This window comes from Pinus tabuliformis, chromosome 1_2, assembly GCF_031772625.1.
Source record: "Pinus tabuliformis cultivar Carrire ecotype Pingquan chromosome 1_2, CPIR1, whole genome shotgun sequence".
NCBI lineage: Eukaryota > Viridiplantae > Streptophyta > Pinopsida > Pinales > Pinaceae > Pinus > Pinus tabuliformis.
In genome coordinates this window covers 1021442365-1021462270 of record NC_142298.1, presented here as the reverse complement: position 1 = coordinate 1021462270, position 19906 = coordinate 1021442365, and the positions used below count along the sequence as shown (strand labels likewise).

Below are 19906 nucleotides of genomic sequence, written 5' to 3'. Positions count from 1 at the left end.
AATCCGCACAGATCATCACAGTCTTAAATATTTTTTGGAGCAACACCTATCCTCCCCACAACAAAATAAATGGCTCGCCAAAATGCTGGGATATGATTATGAGATCATTTACAAGAAAGGGAAAGACAATAGTGTAGCAGATGCCTTATCTCGCCAATTTGAGGAAGAAAGTACTCTGCTAGCAATTTCCCTCCCCATTCCAAAATGGATTGAAGAGGCTCGCAAGGAATGGTTTTCACACCCCGGGCTATCCCAGCTCATTTCTCAATTGCAGGTAGATCCAAATTCCACCAAGGGCTACTCGTGGCAGGATGATATTCTTCGCTACAAGGACAGAGTCGTAATATCCCCAACATCCACCCTCAAAGGTCGCATTTTGGCAGAATTGCACTCATCGCCCATTGCAGGACATTCGAGCTTTCAGAAGACGTATGCTCGCACCAGAAGATCATTTTTTTGGACAGGCATGAAAAAGGACATCCTTACTTTTGTAGCAGAATGCGATGTCTGTCAACGCCACAAAGGGGAAACCGTCAGCACTCCAGGCACATTACAACCATTTCCCATTCCGACATCAATTTGGACGGAAGTTTCTATGGATTTCATTACAGGTCTTCCAAAATTCGGGAACAAGTCAGTCATCATGGTAGTTGTGGACCGACTATCGAAGTATGCTCATTTCTGCGCCCTACCCCACCCATTTACGCCAACTTTGGTCGCTCAATATTTCATGGATTAGATTTTCAAATTGCATGGCATGCCCACTTCTATTGTGTCTGATCGCGACCCGATCTTCACCAGTAATTTTTGGCAGGAACTCTTCAGGATACAAGGCACTCAACTAAAACTCAATACTTCCTATCATCCGCAAACAGATGGTCAAACTGAAGCCGTCAACAAATGTCTAGAAACCTACCTTAGGTGTTTCACTTCAGAAAAGCAACACCTTTGGGTACAGTGGTTACCTCTAGCTGAATGGTGGTATAACACCAACTATCATGCCACCACCAAAATGACTCCCTATGAAGCAGTATATGGTCAACTTCTACCTTCCCCTACCTCTTATCTCAAGGGGTGCTCCAAAGTACAAGCAGTGGATCAACTCTTACAACACCGCGCAACCATGCTCGCCCATCTTAGAGAGAATCTTCATCAAGCTCAGAACCACATGAAGCAATAGGTAGACCAGCATTGCTCAGAGCGCCAATTTCAAAAAGGGGATCAGGTCTTTTTGAGGCTGCAACCATATAAGCAAACATCACTCAAAGATAAGGGTTGTCAGAAACTATCTCCAAAATTCTACGGACCATACCAAGTACTTCAGCGCATTGGAGAAGTGGCTTACAAGTTGGCTTTGCCACCTACTGCAAAAATCCATCCAGTTTTCCATGTATCGTGCCTCAAGAAAGTGATCGGGAACAATTGCCGAGTTCAAACCAGTCTACCTGAATTGGACGAAGAAGGGTCAATCTGGCTTCAACCCGAAGAGGTTCTAGACACAAGAGACAAACACCTGCGTGGCCGCATGATTAAGGAAGTCCTCGTCGAATGGAAAGACACCTCTCCGGAAGATGCAACTTGGGAACCAGCCACTATTCTTCAGCAGTTTCCGCAGCTTCAGCCTTGAGGACAAGGCTAGTCTTAAGGGGGAAGGCATGTTAGGGTCCCACCCTAACCCCCTTATTTATGTCATGGGATCACGTCATAGTCAAGAGTCAATAAAGCCCATATTAATATTTGTAAGTGGTTAACCTGCAATTAATGACGGGACCACAGTTAGTTGCAAATGGGCCGTAGTATTAGATAGATGGTATTAATAAAACCCATGGTATTGGCCCGTGGTATTGCATGTATGGGTCATATATAAAGGATAGAGACTCCCTGCGAGGAGTATCGTGTCTTATTTTGTAATCGAGCTCTGCTCTATTGGAGGTTGCCCCCTCGAAGAGGCAAGTGAACATTACTCTTTGAATAATAAAATCATTGCTATTCTGTGTTCTGGGTATCTTTTCTTCACATATTCTGTATTGGGTATCATTTTGCAGGTTAATAGCATAACACCATCAGTTAGAACTCATGTGGTTGAGTTCTGTGGAGTTCGATGAGCAGTTAATGGAGTTGTGTTCAGTTTGACTTAGTTGAACTAGTTGTATTTAGTCTAACTGATCAATAGACTAAGTGATGAGTTGTGTGAATTAGTTTTAATTAATTCACTAATTATTAACTCATAATGCAACTGAAGAATACATCAGTTAACTCAGTGCATGTACAGTTCAGTGGAGACAGGTGTTAGAGGTTGAGATTGCCATCAGTTGTGCATGAGATTTTGCACATGCATGGATTGAGTAATGCCAATGAAGACTGCGTAGTGTTGGGGCCAATACCAAGAAATATAGCTTGTGCTCACGTGATTCCCAGTGTGGGTGATTCTCTTGAGGTAAAAACGAGTTTGGTTCAGCCATTCTCATTCATTCTCTTGTAGGATTGTGTAGTGAAGGCAGGCAAAGCAGCGGGGGAGATTTGGAGATCAAATCTGAGCTAGTTTTGTGTGTAACAAGTGGAGATAGTGCTGGATACTTGTGAGGAGTATTGTACTATTTAATGTTACATGTTCTCAATCAATATAATATACAGATAGTTGGGGTTTTTAGCGAGATGCTTTCCCCGGGAAAACACTGTGTTGATATGTGTGATTGATGCTTCTATGTGCACATGTTATTGTTTCTGCTTCTGTAATTTGATGATCAACGTAGAGGAGGTTATGTATTGTGCATGTATTCCGCAATAGTGTATAATCGGGATAATATTTGTGAATATGTTTCATATTATTCAAAATTTCTACAACAAGTCCCCTTCTTCTTTCAGTTTTCAATCAGAAATCCAGAAGCCAAGAATACCTATGCCTGTAATTGAACCAGTGAAGAATGAGTCCTTCAAGAAATATATCCTTGAGGCTCTTGAGCCTAAAACCATCCAAGCCTCCACTGACTACGTAAATCTGCAAGATGACTAACCACCTGTTATTCTCAGCCCAATGATTGTAAATTGTAAAGACAACTCCCCATCATTCTATGTTTCTCTGTCTATTCATGATGAAATCCTTCACAATTGCCCTCTAGACACTGGAGTCAGCCATAATTCAATGCCCAAGGCTGTCATGGATGAGTTGGGTCTTGAAATTACCAAGCCTTTATCAGTTAGCCTCTACGCAACTTAAAAAACTAGTTTGCCAGATCACAGAGGAAGAAGAACCCCAGATTTGGGACATGTTCTTTGACGGGGCTTGTTTTAAGGAAGGTGTAGCAACATGTGAAGTCCTTGTGTCCCCCACACAAGAATGCATTGATTCACCTTTTATATTAACTTTTCAGGTCACAAATGACACAACAAAGTATGAAGCAGACCTTATTATTCAGCAGGTGTACACAAAACCTCCCACTCAAAACATCCAAGGCTGAGAGCATACAGAGAGGAGGTGAAATATAGACCATCTCTGCCTGATAATGTCAAGTATTCCAAAATTTTTGAAGTAGAGGATCAAATCAATAGGCTTTTGCAAGTCTTTGATGAATTGACTGATATACACATTGAGCAAGAGAAAGAAACCTTTCATGGAAAGGTAAAAAGGGTAACTTTTCAGTTTGTTGTCTATTTTCTCAAAAGGGATGCATCAAAGGAAGGATATGTTTTTGATGGTCCATTCGATGGGCTGTTCTTCGAACTTTATTTCAGTTAAGGCTTTCAAGCCTTGGTATTGTAAATAGGTTGTTTTCAAAGTTTTTATTTCATGCTTAATAGACTCCATGCCCAATGCAAAACTAGGAGGAAGATTTGATCTTGTTGTATACATGAAAGGCATTGATCTGTGTGTTATGAAACCAGCTCAAGAAAAAGATAGAAAAGATAGATCAACGCCATATAATTCAGCCTCTTCGAGGGGGCAACCTCCTTTACATTACATAAATGAACAATTCTTGGATGATTCAAATGACAAAACCTCCTTTCTATATATAGGAGTCTAAGGAGTCACAATATAACCCAGCCGACCTAACAATAATAATATAAAGCCACAAAAATAACAATAGAGGGATTCTATGGGGCACAATAATAACAATATGGGGACAATAGGGGCACACCAATATTAATAAGGGATACAACTACAATAGTAATGGGGTAATCACTAGTATTATAGGGACCCAACATGCCCCTCTCCTTCAAAAAAGTGTTGTCCTCAACGCTTGAGTAGTTCTGGATGCTTTTTTACAAAATTCTCATCCTCCCATGTGGAATCTTCGGCGGATAAGTTCTTCCACTTGATAAGATACTCCGAAATTGATTGATTTCGTAGCTATCGAGTTCTTGTTTCTGTGACTACTTCTGGTTCCAATATTTCCCTTCCTCGTCAAGTTCTGACAATATTGTTTGAACTGGGAGCTTGTTGCCTATAACCTTCTTTAAACATGAAACATGGAAAACTGGGTGCAATTGAGAAGCTGCATTAAGCTCCAATTTGTATGCCATAGTACCAATCTTTTGCAACACCTTGTACGGACCATAATACTTTGGTGATAATTTATTATCCTTCTTAGCTTTCCTGAGGGACATTTTCTTATATGGTTGTAGCCGTAGGAATACCCAATCACCTACATCAAAACTTCTTTCGCTATGATGTTGATCTGCCTGTTGTTTCATTCTATTCTGTGCCAACATGAGGTTATCCTTTAAGAGTTGGAGGACTTGTTGTTGATGTTCGATGTGATGTTCCACTGCTTGAACCTTAGAATTTTCTCTTAAATATGATGTGATGGATGGTGGCTGATATCCATAAAGTGCCATAAATGGGGTCATTTTTGTTGCTGTATGGAAGGAAGTGTTATACCACAATTCAGCCAGAGGCAACCATCTAATCAATTGTGTCTGTTTATCAGATACAAAGCAACGAAGATATCCTTCCAAACATTTGTTTACTATGATCTCAGTTTGCCCATCAGATTGAGGATGATAAGATGAGCTATTAGCTAACTGAGTACCAAGACAAGAAAATAATTCTGTCCAAAAATTTCCAGTGAAAATGGGATCTCTGTCATTTAAAATAATCTTTTGGTTTCCATGTAGCTTTTGAATTATTTCCATAAATGCAGAAGAAACTTTACTGGCTTTAAATGGATGTGATAATGCACAAAAGTGTGCATACTTGGTAAGTCTGTGAACTACCAGCATGATGACACTCTTTCCCTCAGACTTGGGTAAACCTGTGATAAAATCCTGTTATGTAAAAAATTAGTTAAATTAGGTTATTATTTAATTTTCAGTTAAATTAGATGAAAGGGCACGATCATAAGATCATGCCCTTTCCCCAAAGGGTGTCCATGGCGATATATAAGCCAGGCAACCGCAATTGTAATACCATCATCTGTAATTTCATATATTTAATAAAATATTTATACATATTTTCTGCGTATCAGAAGTTTTTTTACTTCATCTGGTATCAGAGCCTGTTCGGTTCTCTGGCAAGACGCTGCACAGAAGATTTTTGTTCCATTCTTCCACAGGCCTTCTTCTATATCTCGAGTTAGAGCTGGTCGTCGGGATTCTGTGATTGATTTCTTTGTGGGATCTCTTCGCATTCCTGAAGGCTATTCTGTTGGGATCCTCCATTTTGGATTTCACTTCAATTCGAGAAAAGCCTTTGGAACGTACGCTTATTATGAAGCTAAAATCAAAATAGTCAGTGGTGGTGGATCGTGGATTCGAACGTCGGTATTATTTGAATTGTTAAGGTCGTAATTAACGGGTACAGAAGAAGTTATGCTTTGACGAATATTTTGGTTAGGTCCATTTTTCCTTTGCCATTCCAGCGCATCCGCAACAGCACCCGGCGGCTATCTTCCACACTGCACTCCCGCAATACCTTCCGCAGACTCAAAAGCTCACTGTCTCTATTACAGGGCGTCAATACCTCTTAGCGGCATTCGGCCAGCAAGCAATCCAATCGACCTTCTCACCTCGAAAAAGGTTTTTGAATAGTCACGGTGATATTTCCGGTTGGACGTAACTGTCCGCTTTATACATAATTATAACGTTAAATATATATAACGTTTATTTATATATAATATATATATATATATATATATATATATATATATATATTATATATAATATATATAATTTAATTAATTAAATTTATTTTAATTAATTAAAAGTTTTATATATATAAAAAGTTAATTTAATTAATTAAAAAGTTATACATATAAAAGTTAATTTAATTAATTAAATTTATTTTAATTAATTAAAATTTATATGTATAAAATTTATTTTAGCTAATACAAAAAAAAAGAGGAAAAATATTTTCGTTGGCAAATAAATACACGCCCCCGCAAACCCGCTCAATGTCGACAATGACAATGGCGGATTTCCAATTTTTTTTTTTGAATGCAGAGCATAAGATAAATAGCAACCACGATGAGGTCAATAAAAGATTAAATGAATTCCAGATCAAGCTTGGGGAGCAAGCTGATGAAATCAAAAATCTTCACGATACGACAAATCGAATAGAAATAAAGATGGAAAGTCAACATGTCCAAACAGAAGTAAACATCAGAGATGCCTTAACAATGCTGATACTTGTGTGTAAAAGGTCGAATTGTACACCCGAAGAGATATTAAAAGAAAGTGAAGAGAATCAAGAACACCTCTCATCAGATTCAACAAAGTCAACAGATTCTCATGAAAAGGTTGAATCCCCAAGAAAATCAGCGACACCCCACGAAGAGGCAAGTAACACGGCCTTTACAAACAAGCAACTTTGGGATACCCTTACTAATCAACACCCTCTTTTTGCTCAACCATTAGCCACATACCAGAAGAGGGAAAAGGTTGAGATGCCTAAATTCGATGGAAACGAAAAAAACAATGTTGCATGGATAAATAAAGCAGAAGAATACTTTGAGATATATGACATCACTGACGATGACGAAAAGCTCAAACATGCATCCATGAAAATGGAAGGAGAAGCATATAACTGGTATATGTGGTGGAAAAAGACAACACATATCATTAGCTGGAGGAAATTTAAAGATGCATTCTTCAAAAGATTCCAAGGTGTAAAGGAAGAAGAGTTCTTTTCAAAACTCATCAAACTACGACAAAAAGGAAGTGTGGACGAATACACTCAAGAATGGGAGACCTTAGTAACACGAGTACTTGGGTTATCAGAATCTCGTCTAATTCAGTCATACATTTCGGGACTCAAAACCCATTTACAAGCAAAACTTGAGATGCATGACATTACATCTATAGAAGTAGCAAGACGAAAAGCAAAAATAGCCGAAAAGAAATCCGAACCAATATTTTGGTCAAAAGCGGAAAAAGCTTATGCAAGACGAAGGATACCCCAGTATGTGGACTCAAATAATACAAGATATGTTCCACCACATCGTCGTGAAGATGAAAAATCTAATGTGGAAATGCAAAGGATAAAAGAGGGTAAATGTAAACGTTGTGGTGAGAAATGGGACCCCAAACATAGATGTGCTAAAGGAAAAGAACCAAAGAACCTATATAATTGTGAAGCAACCAATGATTCAAACAGTGAAGATTATGACATAGAAGACACAGAAGACACCCCAAAATTCTCACCAGAATTAGATGACGGAAGTATTCCACAAGTGTCATTATCAGCTATGACAGGTATATCACAACCTCAGACTTTAAAGTTAAAAGGACACATAAAGAAGAACAACGTAGTGGTTCTCATCGACTCTGGAAGCACACACAATTTTTTAGATGCAACCATGGCAAAGAGACTCAATATCTTTTCATTTCCCTTACCAAACATGAAAGTGATGGTAGCTAATGGTAAAAAGATTGAAAAGGTAGGGAAATGCCATAAGGTCAATTTGCAGATTCAAGACTTTAATCTAGAGTCTCCATTCTTCACAGTACCGTTAGGAGGAGTAGATGTAGTCTTAGGTATCCAATGGTTACGAACTTTAGGTACTTATGTCGCCAACCATCAAGTACAATTTATAAAATTCAAATGGGGAGTTCAGAAGTACAAGCTACACGGATTCCAAGCACCAGAAAATCAAGCTGTATCATCATCTCAGATGATGAAGCTGAGTCGAGAAGAGTCACCAGAGATACAAGATCTGATTCGGAAGCATGAAAAAGTATTTCAAGACCTACCTATGAAGACGCCGCTTAATAGGGAAATTGAGCATACAATAGAATTCAAGGCAAGATCAGACCCCGTCAACATCAAGCCATACCGATATTCTCATCACCAAAAAACGGAAATTGAGAGATTAATCCAAGACCTTTTAAAGTGTGGGACCTTGATCATCTTGGAATATATAATCAAGTGGAAGGAATTACCGAAGAAGACGCTTCTTGGGAGGATGAAGCATTTTGTCAACAACATCCGTCGTTGCGTATGCTTTGAGGACAAAGCATTCTTTCGAGAGGAAGGCAATGTTATGTAAAAAATTAGTTAAATTAGGTTATTATTTAATTTTCAGTTAAATTAGATGAAAGGGCACGATCATAAGATCATGCCCTTTCCCCAAAGGGTGTCCATGGCGATATATAAGCCAGGCACCCGCAATTGTAATACCATCATCTGTAATGTCATCTTTTGATAAAATATTTATACATATTTTTTGCGTATCAGAAGTTTTTTTTTACTTCAAATCCATTGAAACCTCCTCCCAACGTTGGCTTGGAATGGATAAAGGTTGTAATAGACCTGGTGTCTTAATTGTTTCAACTTTATTTTGTTGGCAAACCAAACATTCCACCACAAACTTTTGAATATTTGATTTAAGACCATCCCAAAAAAATTCCTTCTTAACCCTATGGTAAGTTTTTAAAAATCCTGAGTGCCCTCCTAAGGGAGAAGTGTGCAATTCCATAAGAATCTTTTGTTTTAGTTGGGAATTCTTACAGAGGTATAAGCGATCTTTGTACCATAACGAATCATTTTTCTAGCTAAATGTATAAGACGTATTGGAATCTTGTTGTAACTTTCAAATAAGTGCCCACACTTCTTCATCATTCTTCCATTCCTCCCTTGCTTCGTTTATCCAATCTGGTTGGATAATAGAAATGGCGCACAACAATGCTTCCACATTCTTGAGAGTGCATCTGCCACCACATTTTGCTTCCCTTTTTTGTAGATGATTTTAAAGTCATAACCCAACATCTTTGTGACCCACTTTTGTTGCTCTTCAGAGGATAATCTTTGTTCTAAAAAGTATTTAAGGCTATCATGATCCGTTTTTACCTTGAAGTGTCTTCCCATTAGGTAGGGTCGCCATTTCTTAAGTGCATGAAGTATCGCCAACATTTCCTTCTCATAAATAGATTTGTGTAAAAACTTTCCCTTGATTGGACGACTTTCAAAAGCAATGGGTCTTTCATCTTGCATGAAAATAGCACCAATTCCATTTCCTGAAGCATCACATTCCACAATAAAGGTTTTTGTGAAGTCTGGTGTAGCTAAGACTGGTGCTTGGCACATTGCCTCTTTAAGATGTTCGAAGGCCTTTGTTGCTGCTGGAGTCCATGAAAATTCATCTTTCTTCAATAATGTTGTTAGAGGTGCTGTTATTCTCCCATAATTCTTAACAAACTTGGATAATACCCTGTCAACCCGAGAAATCCTCATAGATGATTTATGTATGTGGGTATTTTCCATTCCTTAATGGCTTTAATTTTGCTAGGGTCTACCTTAACTCCTTCATGAGATACAATATGACCCAGATATCCCACCTCTTGTACTCGAAAGAAACATTTGGATCTTTTTGCATATAATTGTTAGTTGTAGCACCCTGTCAACATGTTCAACATGGTCCTTCCAAGACTCGCTGTAGATTAGTATATCATCAAAAAATACTAACACAAATTTTCTAAGGAATGGTTTGAAAATGGAATTCATCAAACCTTGAAATGTTGAAGGTGCATTGGTAAGGCCAAAAGGCATGACCAAAAATTCATAATGACCGTCATGAGTTCTAAATGCTGATTTCGGAATGTCTTCAGTCTTCATTCTGATTTGATGATATCCTGAATGAAGATCCAAATTGGTGAAGTAAATTGATCCATGCAATTCATCCAGTAATTCATCAATGACAGGAATGGGAAACTTATCTTTAAAAGTGAGCTTGTTGAGCTCCCTATAATCTGGACACATGTGCCATGATCCATCCTTCTTGTGCACCAATACTACTGGAGCAGAGAAAGAACTTTGACTCGGTTGAATTATACCAGCCTCTAGCATTTCTGCAACCATACGTTTAATTTCACTCTTTTGGGCATAGGGATATCTGTACAGCCTGATGTTTGGAGGAACACTTCCTAGAATCAGATGAATAGCATGATCATGATCACGAATAGGTGGGAGACCTTTGGGAGTCTCAAATACCATGGAATGATTGTCTAAGACTTTTTGGAGATCTGGAGAAATAGATGATTGCAATGTGGAAACATCTAGCGAACATAATTGTGCAATTACACCTCTTTGTTCATTTTTTAGAAGCTTTGTCATACCGTTAGAGCTGATTATCTTTCTCGGTTTCCCTGCAATACCCCTTAATTCAACTTCCTTTCCTTCCACAGAAAATTTCATGAAAAGTTCTTGAAAATTAAAAGCTATTGTACCCAAGGATTGTAGCCATTGGACTCCTAGTACAACATCAGCACCTCCCATTGGAATGGAAAGCATTGGGCTAGTCAATACATATTCTCCCATGGATAGCTTGATATTATGGCACTTTCCCGAGCAATTTATTATTCCTCCATTTACAACCATCACTTGACACTCTGGTGCTGGATATAAGAAGCAATTCAATTCTTTTGCTACCTTACAATGAATAAAATTGTGGGTACTTCCTGAATCAATCAACACTATTACCTTTTTCTTCTTGATTTTTCCTTCTATCTTGATGGTTTGAGGAGTGGTAATTCCCGCCAATGCATTACAAGATATGGTCGGATTCATTTTTTATTTATCTAGGTTTTGTTCCTGGAGTATATCCTCTTCTTTTGACCTTTTTTGCTCCTTTTCTTTTTCCTCTTCACAATCTATGTAGAATAATTTCTTCTCAGCACACTTATGAGCTTTAGTGTATTTGCTATCACAACTGTAACAAAGCCCTTTTTCTCTTTTTTCTTCCAATTGTTGTGGTGTCAACCTTATAGGTTGTGGAATACTAGGGGCAACAACACTTCCATCTTTATAGTTGTGAGTGGTATTCTTCCTGGTTGCCATAATTTTGCTTTCCATTTTTCTTGCTAACCTGAATGCCTTCTCTAATGAATCAGGTTCCCAAAGGCGAACATCATGTTGGATATTATCCTTTAAAGTCCCTATGAACACATCAATCCTATGCTCCTCTGGAATATTTTTCACCCTTATGTTCAATTTTTGGAACTCCTCAATGTGCTCCATTATTGAACCCTTTTGTTTAAGACTTATCAATTTGCTAAAAAAAGTGTTGCTTTTTGTATCCTCATAATGTGCTATCAATTCTTCCATAAAAATTGCACAAGTGATAATTTGTTTATGAGAGCAAAGCCATTGATACCATACAAACTGATTTGGTTCCAAATATAAAGTTGCAATACGTACCTTTGTGCGTTTTGCATATTATTGAGATTAAAAAATTGCTCCATCTGTAATATCCATGTTGCGGGATCCTTGCCATCAAACTTCCTCATATCGATTTTTGGAACATGGTGGGTCTTCAATCCCACATTATAGTATATGAAATCATGATTAACATTTCTTTTGTTCGCATCATGAGTTTCCTTTACTACTTTTTCACCATTAGTAAGTATTTCTTGTAGAAAATTTGTCAAATCTGTCTTCAAATTTGCCATTCTCTCTTCAAATCTGTCTTCAAAACGTCAATCTTAGCTTTCACGCCCTTTATCTTAGATTCCACGCCATTTATCTTAGCTTCTGTTAGCTTTTGTGAGAGTGAAATTTGTTTCACTTGGTCTTGTAATTTTGATATATCATGTAGCATTTCTTCCTCTTCTTCATGAGTCATGCTAGAGCTTTCAGGTTGCTTACTAGGTGTTTGCATTTTCTTTCCTCGGGGCATCAGTTACCGATAACAATGCTCTACTATGCCCTTTGAATTCCTTCAAAATAAATTTTCAAACCAAGCTTAAGCAAATTTAAAAAAAGCTACACACCTTTTTTCACTTTGCAGGAGCTCGATATTTCCTCTGATGTATCTTTGTAATTTTGAATAATCCACTTCTGAAATTGCGACCTATAGTAGCCCTCTATGTCCTCTTTCCAATGCCACTAGTCTGATCTCAATTGGATTCTCCAAGGAAGAGTTATGTCAAATCTACCACAGTGACCTGATTATAGACTAGTTCATTAGAGCAAACTTGTACGACGTGCCATGTGTCCTTGTTTCGACCTTTGGCTCTAAAAAAGATATACAAGAAACTGCAATCCGTCCTCTTTCTGTAACTTCTTACAAAATTTCAATCCGATGCTCAGAGAGAAAGTTATGACGATTTTCCCCAGGTCACCTGTTTGGAACGTAATTCAGGAGTCTGCAAAAAGACCAACTTCCTCAGATCATATCTCCGCAAATATAACGCGAAAATATCTGAAATTCGGACCCAAGATTCAGCGCGATTTCTTCTCAAATTGTTTTTTTTTTAGCTTCTGAAACGTTTCAGAAAAAAAGTTATAGTGAAAATGCCACGAGGACCTGTTTGGAGTAGTGAAACCCTAGAATCCAAAGCTTTGATACCAAATGTTATGAAACCAGCTCAAGAAAAAGATAGAAAAGATAGATCAACGCCTTAGAATTCAGCCTCTTCGAGGGGGAAACCTCCTTTACATTACATAAATGAACAATTCTTGGATGATTCAAATGACAAAACCTCCTTTCTATATATAGGAGTCTAAGGAGTCACAGTATAACCTAGCCGACCTAACAATAATAATATAAAGCCACAAAAATAACAATAGAGGGATTCTATGGGACACATTAATAACAATATGGGTACAATAGGGGCACAACAATATTAATAAGGGATACAACTACAATAGTAATGGGGTAATCATTAGTATTATAAGGATCCAGCACTGTGGTTCTTGAAACCTCACAGGGAGGATTTCATCCCTAGAATGAGCCAATGTTGGCCTTGGAGGCAAATGGCCCAAAAATGGATCCAAATATGCCCCAAAGTCTCCAAGTGTGCTTAAGGGTCTTTCAAATATTGAAATCATCTCATGCCAAAGAGCCTTTGGAAGGGAAAAAATGCACTATCGGGAGGATGAAACACTTCAAAAACCATGAAAAACCCTTAGTGCCGGCTTAAAACTCAAGAGCACACAACTGCCATTAGATCTGGCCGATTAACGGTCCAGATCTAAGTGGAAAATCACAAATTGGCAAGCAAAAAGGACTTTGTGCAGTGGCAACCGGCGCGGGACACCATCGATCAACGATTGCCAATGATCGGATTGGCAGGTCGCAATCGACGGAGGAGAATCAACGTTATTGACATAGACTAGGGGGAAGGAGCGATTGCGATCGGTGATTAAATGTGGACTGTCGATTGCGCGTGCAGATCGATGGCCCACGTTACATCGTCGGATCGCTTTCGGCGGAAACCAAAGGGGCGAAGCCTTTACATATATATGCATGCAACCCGATGGGCCGAACCCGACGACGCTATAAATGATTTCTTATAAAATTTCAAGTCCGCACCCAAGCCATTTTCAATGTAGATAAACGAAAATACAAAGGGAGCCTTGGAGCCTTGAGACTTGCGATGGCAACGAGGGCGGACCTGATGGATAACTAAACCATATTTTAGGACTTTTTGAAGTCCAAAATACACAGTGATGGGCGGGAATTAGCAGTGTTGCAACGTTTCGCTGTTTATAACCAAAACTGTCACGGTTTGCAGTTTAAAGGGAAACACAAAGGCCCCAAGACCTATTTCGCCATATAACAACGCCTAGGATACATTTTTCTGAGAAACAAAGCCCGGAAAGGGAAAAGAGAAGGGCCACAACACACTGCAGCCTGAAACAAAAAGTTCAGGGAGCTCAGACAGCGCAATAGCCACATCAATAAACGTTATGGAGCATCTCTGGCACAAAAAACTCCCAGACAACGCAACGACTACCCAAAATATCTGAATGCGGTTATTCCTCTGTTAGAAGAGGAAAACCTCCGAGCTATGCTTGCTCATAGAGGGAATCAAATAGTTAAGGGACAGATCAGACACATTAAAACTCCGAGCCTCTTAGAGCTCAGGAGCATTGTAAATAGGCTATAAATAGCTGTTAGTAAGATGTAATACGGGTTCAATTTTTGGAGATTATTCCTCCTCTGTTCATTCAAACTTCTCATCTTCATTCTAGAAATATAAGCTTCTTTTGCCATTATATGTTCAATGTCCATGCTCTTTGCTGTTCTATGCTTGCACTTCAAGTTTTCTTAGTGTTAAAGGCCAGATAACTGTCATCTTATCTCTGCTTTGATATATTAGATTTGCAAGCTTCTTTGCTGCCTGTAGCTAGCCATTCATATATGTTCATGTATGCAATCTGCTGGTACTGTCAGTATTCTCCCTCTATCCATTAAATCTACAAACTATTGAGCATTAGTGGTCTAAAACCTTGTGTTGTTGAGGGTGTTCATGCATGTTTTGAGTGAGAATAGAGCTGAAATGGTTATCTGACTTGATCCAAACCATCATCCATTCCAATAGTTCTGAGAACAATATTGAAGATTATATGTTACCAGGCATCTCTGAGCTGCAACCTAGGAGAGTTTCCTGGAGTGATAACAGGCACGACATTGACGTCCCTGAGATAATATTGTACTTTACATGACAATCATCCATTAAAAGCTTGGTAGGAGAGACTGCTCCACTCCAGGCTGCCAGTGTGTTCAGACCAGGTGTTGTGATATCTGGCTACAAAAAGCAATAGAATATGTTAAGCAAGGGAACATTGAAATAAACACAACATTTTTCCATTTGCATTTGACATAGATTGAAATTGATATTTATGCTGTTAAACAATCCAAAATAGAACAGGGTTTTGAGGTTGTTTATGCTGTTAAAAAACCAACAGAGTACAAGATTTTGAGGCTGGGAAGCTCAAATCACAAATGTAACTCTATGCTTCTTGGCTAATGCGAACACAATATTAATTTAAAAGGTGGTTCCAAACTTGCAGCTATTGTAAATAGATTTTAAAGTTGGTTTTTGTTTGGCTTGATAGTCAATTTAAAATTTTAAGATAAAGTGTTAGAGCACTGAGAAGATGGTTGCAAGTATTGCAGAGAAGAGAATATTTTATCTATCCTGAGGAATTTTGTGTCACAGAATTTTACGAAAAATATGGTAGTTTATCCTTGGCAATATTGTATGTCTCCTTAGAGATCTTGTGACATATTGTATGTCTCCTTAGAGATCTTGTGACATAAAATTAAGTGAACAATACCATGATAATTTGTCCAAGGAATATTATGTGTCCTAACAAATCTTGTGACAAATTCTATGAAGAATATTGTAATAATTGTCTTCAGGAACATCGATATGACAAAATCTTATCCAGAATTTTGTACTTTATTTAAGGAATGTTTTAGATTATATCATAAATATTATATAACTCAATCACTTTTCGGTAAATTTTTGCAAAAATCAATATATTCAGTGTAATTTAAGTCGTAATAATATAATAATTCTGTGTTTTCTGCTTGCTGAATTCAAGCTAAAATGATATTTTACTCTTTTAAATCAACCATATAATATGTCATATTCTGTGTTATAAGCAAAACTTGAGATTTTTGAAAATTAGTGTAACAATGGTTACTACAAAAAAAATTTGATAATTCCACTTGTGACTCTTTATACGCTTTGTATACTTACACCTAACATTGCAATCCTCTTAGAATAAATACCTAAAATGGAAAGGGTCACTAAATGAAAAAATGAAAATGAAAATCGAATGTAAATGCCTAATAAACACTAAGTTATTTTTAACTTTCAAAATAATGTAGATTTCTTTATTAATACAGAACCCTATTGGACTGTGACTTGATTAAGTAAACCTACTAACACAGGCTAGGCTGGAAACTTGAAGTTCTTATTTTGATATACAATCAAGAGCAGGGTTGTGTTCCCTGTGAGACCTGGAAAGAAAACTGACTATATAGTTGCGGTAACATATGGGATTTTAAACAGAAGCTCTTGTATTCTACTAAAAAATGACATATTTTAAGAAAAAGTTATTACGACAGGTTTGAAGAAAAAGTTATTAATTTGTACCAGAGTGAATCTCTTTACCTTAAGGATGTCGGGATTGACCAAATTGGGGCCCCTGGAAGAAAAGGCAGCCATGAAAGGTGCTGGCCGGGTTCCCAGGACAGTATAAGCTGGAATAATTTATGCTTGGGGTTTAGTAGTAGAATTGATGTAAGCATGGATGGTCGCTGCATCATCAGAGACCACTGCAGTCCCAGCTAAAACATGTGCATCCACTGATATTTCTGCTGCATTAATTTAAAGATTTCCCAGAATTATTGCAGCCCCTCCTGCCCTTTTCACCTCTTTGCCTTTCCCAACCCTGGTACCATATCCTCCAAGGCAGAATACTATTTTCCCTTTTATTTCTTTGAGTCCAAAGATCCTGGAAGGCATTGCCTGCATATGAACAGGCATTCCTAATACATTGGTCAATTCATGAATCTTATCTGCAATTTATCTATCCATTTTTAAGCACAACATAGGTTACATTGAGATTTTGATGTAATTCTCAACTAGGTGGGATGGTGGAGACATACCCAGCAGACATATTGGCTTTGTTTATAGTGGGAAGCACTGCATCAGCAGCAAACACCAGTGGATAGAACTTGTTCTGTAGTTTGTAGGGGGTCACATTTTGGCCCTGCAAAAACTTGGTAATTTGTTAATGTAATATCGAAGAAAACTCAAAGCACGAGAGCTCATTCATAAGGCCTACATCATTTTCACAGAACTATAAATTAACCAGAATGGCTATATCATCCTTCAGGGCTTGAATATGAGGCTACTTTTAAAGCAAAATGACGAAAGCTTATATTATATTAATTGGTAAATGACGAAAGCTTATATTATATTAATTGGTAGTGAACATAATTTTTATTTTTGGTTGTGATTTATGAATTATAATAATTAATTATTATTATTGGAGGAAAATATTGTATTTTGAAATTATATGTTATTGGTTTGTAAGAGGGTGGATTTTTGGCGTTTGGAGTATATCCTAAAATTGTTTTTGCTTGGCTAAGAGCTCGTCTTCTTTGGACCTAAAGAAACAGGTTAACAACTCAAGACCGAGAGGCATCTGATAGGAGTGAAAGCCTAGGCATCTGATAGGAGTGAAAGCCTGCCCTCTTACAGACCACCAACGGGTTATTCCAAGTGGCATGGTTTTCCTTGAATAGACCGAGAGGCATCTGATAGGAGTGAAAGCCTGCCCTCTTACAGACCACCAACGGGTTATTCCAAGTGGCATGGTTTTCCTTGAATAACGGTGATGAGTCAACCTTTATTAGTGGTCAGTAGCTAGAGATGGTTGTCCTCACTGCTGGTTTGACAACTGAGTTATGACAAATTTTGTCACCTGTGAAAAAGAAGGTAGAATTTTACTGTTACTAAATACGTTTGAGTCATGAGATTTATTATTTTAGAAAATGATGAACTCTTAGTCAATTAGTTTTAAAACTTACTCTATAATCATGATCCCAAAATATATATAAAAAACTTAATATCCTCTATGATCATCATACTTTATTATTTTCATTAAGACTACCTCTAATAAAATGATATTCTTTATAGTTCCATCTGATCTTAATCTCGTACCTGAAATAAAAGACTTCCATAGATTTAGGTTTATCTTCTTTAACACCATCAAAATAATTAATTGTTATTAATTTGAATAAAACATTATGAAAAATGTAAGTTGAGCTTACCATGATTTTGGTGCCATTCTCGAGCAACATTGGTGACACAAAATCCTGATCCACGTTGTTGGCCGCCACGGTAATGATCCACAGAGCCAGATTTGTTGTCGTGGTAGGGTTTGGCCCATCATTGCCAACACTGCAAGCCACGAAGACACCTCGCTTGATGTCATGTAGGTTTCCAATAGCGATCACATCAGTATACAAACGTTGCAGGCCAACAATCCCAATGGATATACTCAACACGTGGATGACATCATGGATAACATCATCCAGGGCTGCCAACATGTCAATATCAGAGCACGTCATCTCCACAACAGTGCCCTCAACGTCAAGCTGACCCCAACACGCCTTGTACATTTCCAACCTGGCCATCGGAGCCCCGCCTGCGGCGTTCCCAGCGGCGAAACCGCCTAACTCTGCAGCATCCACTTCCCGAACAACGGCAGTGGAGGAAGTGTGGGTGCCATGGCCTTCACGATCACGAGGTGAATGACTCCTTTCACTGTTTCATTGAGAGGACGATGTGAGGCCTCAAAACCCTTCAAGTAGTAGCCCACGCCAATCAACTTGCTATTCATACATGACAAAACTTTTAAGTTAAAAAATATTGTAAATGGGAGTTTTGGTGTTTGGAATTTATTTGCAGTGGTCTTATCCGTGTTCTAATCCAGTAAGTCTATGGGTAACAGTTAAAGAGAATTATAATGATGCAAGATGATAAGATGGGATGGAGCAATAAACTTAGTAATGCATTTCTTTTGACTGGTCCGTTGAAGTTTAATTTCAAGGTAATGGTGTGATGTGGTATTGGGTTTTTTCTTTATTTAATTTATGCTAGTCTAGATTCATTTAATTCCGGATTTATCATGCCTAAAAGAGATTAAATTTCTGGAGGTGCAAAGCTTTTTTGGAGTGTTAGATTTAATGATGTTTTTTACTCCTCATAACAAATATTAAAAGATTGTGTAGGATCTTCCATTTTTTGTATTGAATTAATCCTTTTTTTTATTATTATTTAAGAAATGGTAGTCTTTAGTAAAGAGAAATGATGTTCATAAAATTATCTAATTTGGAATTTTAATGTGGTAAAAAAATTGTAGGTAATTTTTATTTGGGGTAGATATTAATTATTTTTATTTTTATTATTATTTTATTATAGACATGATATACTTACATATCACCCTCATACGTTAATTAGTCATTTATATATATATATATATATATATAGGGAATCTACAAAGAGCCAAAAAAAAATATACTATAAAATAAGTAATATTTCTACTTATCTCTTAAAATGCATATTATGTACCAATCTACTCTAAGAAGATTGTTAAAAAGTCAACTTTAACCACAAAGTGTTGGCCATATAATAATTATATATTCAAATTCATAATAAAGAGTAGCAGACTATTGCCTTCAGCTTTTGTATAGTACAGTTTAGATTCCAGAATTGTCAATGTGTAAAAGTTGAATTATAGTGAATATTAATTATCTTGCAGTATGTTAACCATTGTTTACTGCTTTTTTATCTTGTCTATTAAATTTTATTTTATTTTTATTTAGTGAACAAGATATAAAAATAATGAACCAATTATTCTTTTATTACAAGGTACTTGATATTTGAAATAAGTTTTCCGATTAATCACAAAGATCAATTTATGGTGGACATTTGAAACCAGTAAATATAATTCATCACCCATTCTTCTTCTTAATAATGAACCACTTTAACTTGTTAGAAACATCTATACTAAATTGATCTTTGTGATTAATCAGAAAAACTTATATTTCAAAAACATGATAAATGACATAAATTTAAAATACTTAATATTTATCTTACAAATTATTCTACAACATTTAAACAAATTCACTAAGCCTTGTTATAAAAATTCACTAAGCCTTGTTAT

General features: G+C 37.2%; 1 pseudogene; it reads right to left on the bottom strand.

The window, feature by feature from the left end:
- Nucleotides 1-19906, bottom strand: part of LOC149209584 (subtilisin-like protease SBT5.6) — an 89976-nt pseudogene that overhangs the window by 61557 nt on the left and 8513 nt on the right.